This window comes from Arachis ipaensis, chromosome B04, assembly GCF_000816755.2.
Source record: "Arachis ipaensis cultivar K30076 chromosome B04, Araip1.1, whole genome shotgun sequence".
Classification (NCBI taxonomy): Eukaryota; Viridiplantae; Streptophyta; class Magnoliopsida; order Fabales; family Fabaceae; genus Arachis; species Arachis ipaensis.
Window position 1 is genome coordinate 69,838,808 of NC_029788.2, and position 2,618 is coordinate 69,841,425.

At 32.9% G+C, this 2,618-nt stretch overlaps 1 long non-coding RNA gene across 1 annotated transcript; it reads left to right on the forward strand.

The window, feature by feature from the left end:
• Positions 462 to 2,214, forward strand: LOC110271080. Its single transcript, XR_002361156.1, has 4 exons — positions 462 to 601; positions 1,170 to 1,318; positions 1,433 to 1,614; positions 2,198 to 2,214. It is a non-coding gene; the product is annotated as an uncharacterized LOC110271080 (long non-coding RNA).

A 2,618-nucleotide genomic window follows, 5' to 3' on the forward strand; every position in this document is an offset into this window, starting at 1 on the left:
GATGCTTAAGTTAGCAATGGTATTAAGCAGGTTTTTAGTAGAATTAGAGTATGAGTTATACCTGGGTGCTCCAGTGTATTTATAGAGGTGTGGAGTGACCTTTCTGGAGATAAGATAAGTTAGTTATCTTATCTTATCTTATCTTATCTTTGAGTGAGGTCATCTTATCTTCAAGGGAACCGCCCTTATCTCTACAGGCCTGGGCTGCATTTGGATTTGGGTCGTGTTCCTCTATTTGGGCCCTTTATTGGGCTTTCCTGACAATTTGGCCGAGCTCTTTGAGAAGAGATCGGATAGTCTGACCTGAAGAGGTCGGTCGCATTGTCGCTAAACATCCCGGGTCGGACAGCTCGACCCAGGGTATGAACAGTTTTGTTGACACATGTGGGATGATTTTGCAAATTCAACTTCTCCTATATGTATGGTTGATAAAGCATTGATCAAATTCTGGTACAAGTTGGATAGTACTTTTAAAGTTCCTCGTGCCAATACATATTTTCGGATTAACTTGAAGGGTGTATATGCTAATGCCCAGAGTTGTGTATTGTCTGAATTGTTCATTCTCCTCCTTAAAAATGAGTTGAATGAAATCATATATCAGGTTAATCGTCTATCTTGCTTGACACTAAAAGTATAGCCATTTGTCTATATTATATATCCTCCATTAAAAGATGTTGCTCAGTTAGAAATTTTTTGTTGTTTCTATTATTTGTTTACTTCTCACTTGTTTGGAGGATTTCTTGTCCTTCATAAGTTTTGTTTCTGCACAGATTCACTAGGTAATTCTATTTACTACATAGCTTCATACCTTAAGCTTGTAAACTGATTAATTGAGAAAGGTATCTTTAAGATAGAGGGGCTTCCACTCTTAACTGACTATTCAAACTCCCAAATAACTACTTTTTTTTTCATTCCATCTTTCCAAAATATCATCTGCTAGTTTATATGTACAAATTTTTGTATCATAAGATTTGGCTTAAGTTAAAATAAAATTATCTTAGGCAATCTAAGAAACTGTTGGTGAATGTAGTTGCTTAAATCTTATTTTTAAAGGACTTCATACAACATGTGTCTATGTGTGCAGGCTAGTACGTATTGCAAAGTTAGAAACTTCTATCTCCTATGTTGGCGACAAACTGGAACTGAAAGTCTATGGTTTCAATGATAAGCTTGTATTGCAAAGTTAGAAACTTCTATCTCCTATGTTGGCGACAAACTGGAACTGAAGGTCTATGGTTTCAATGAGAAGCTTCCCATTCTCTTATCTAAAGTTTTATCAGTAGCTAGATCCTTTATTCCTTCTGGCGATCGATTTGAGGTACATCACATATTTCCTTTTATCTCCTATAAAAATGTCTATGTTATCCTTTTTGCCCAGTTTCATAGTCCTGTTTGCTTTGTTAACTGTAATGAACCCGTCATTATTGTTCAGGTTATAAAAGAAGACATGAAGAGAACTTTGAAGAATACCAACATGAAGCCTTTAAGTCATTTGTCATATTTGAGATTGCAAGTTTTGTGCCGAGCTTTTATGACACTGACGAGAAGTTGCATCATATAAATGATTTGTTTCTTGATGATTTGATTGCATTCATCCCCGAACTTCGCTCCAAGGTAGGCATGAAATATTTAATCTTATATGTTATTGTTTGGACTATTTTGCAGTCTTTTATTGTCAAGTTTTATTTTATTTTATTTTTTATTTTTATTTTTTATAAAAAAAATAATGTTTTCAAAAAATACATGCATGGGAAGTGTTATATCCTTAAATCCTAAACCCTAAACTTAATATAACTACTTTGTTTGATCCACTTGTTCTGTTTGTGTGTACGAGAATCTCCTGTCTTAGCTTGATAATGCTTACATTTACATCTTGTCTTAGCTTGATAATGCTTACACTTACAAGAAAGTGGCTACTTCTTGGTAGATTGTTCTTTGTTTTTTTAGTTTTTAATTACTTGGTTTTTAAACATAAGTTCAATGATATATTATAGTTCTCTAGTTTATATCAATAAATTGTTTGAAATTTATTCCTTTACATCAACCTTGGACAACTATACATTGAGGGTCTATGCCAAGGAAATATTTCAGAAGAAGAAGCAATTAACATATCAAATATATTTAAGACAAACTTTATATTAAATCCACTTCCCATTGAGTTGAGGCACGTTGAGCACGTTATTTGCCTTCCGTCCAGTGCCAATCTAGTTAGAGATGTTAGTATAAAGAACAAGTTAGAAAAGAATTTTGTGGCTGAGGTAATTTCAGTTGGATTATTTTTGTTTGTCATTTTTCATGGATAATTGTGTTTTGAAATTTCTAACAAACTTCTCCTGTTTCTTAATTTGGTATTCATGTAGCTATATTTTGAGCAAGATCTTGGGTTAGGATCAATCAAATTGAAAGCTTTAATTGATCTTTTTGAGGAAGTTGACGAGGTGCTTTTCAATAAGCTGAGGTGACTATTGAATGCTATTTTAGTTTCTTGCATTTGATCGTCTAACATTTGTTAATGAAAATATGTTTTCACTTTCCATGGTTTTTTATGGGTTATATTAATTTTTATTTCTTTATTTATTTTTATTTGTTTATTTATTTGTGTGTATTTGGATACAGGA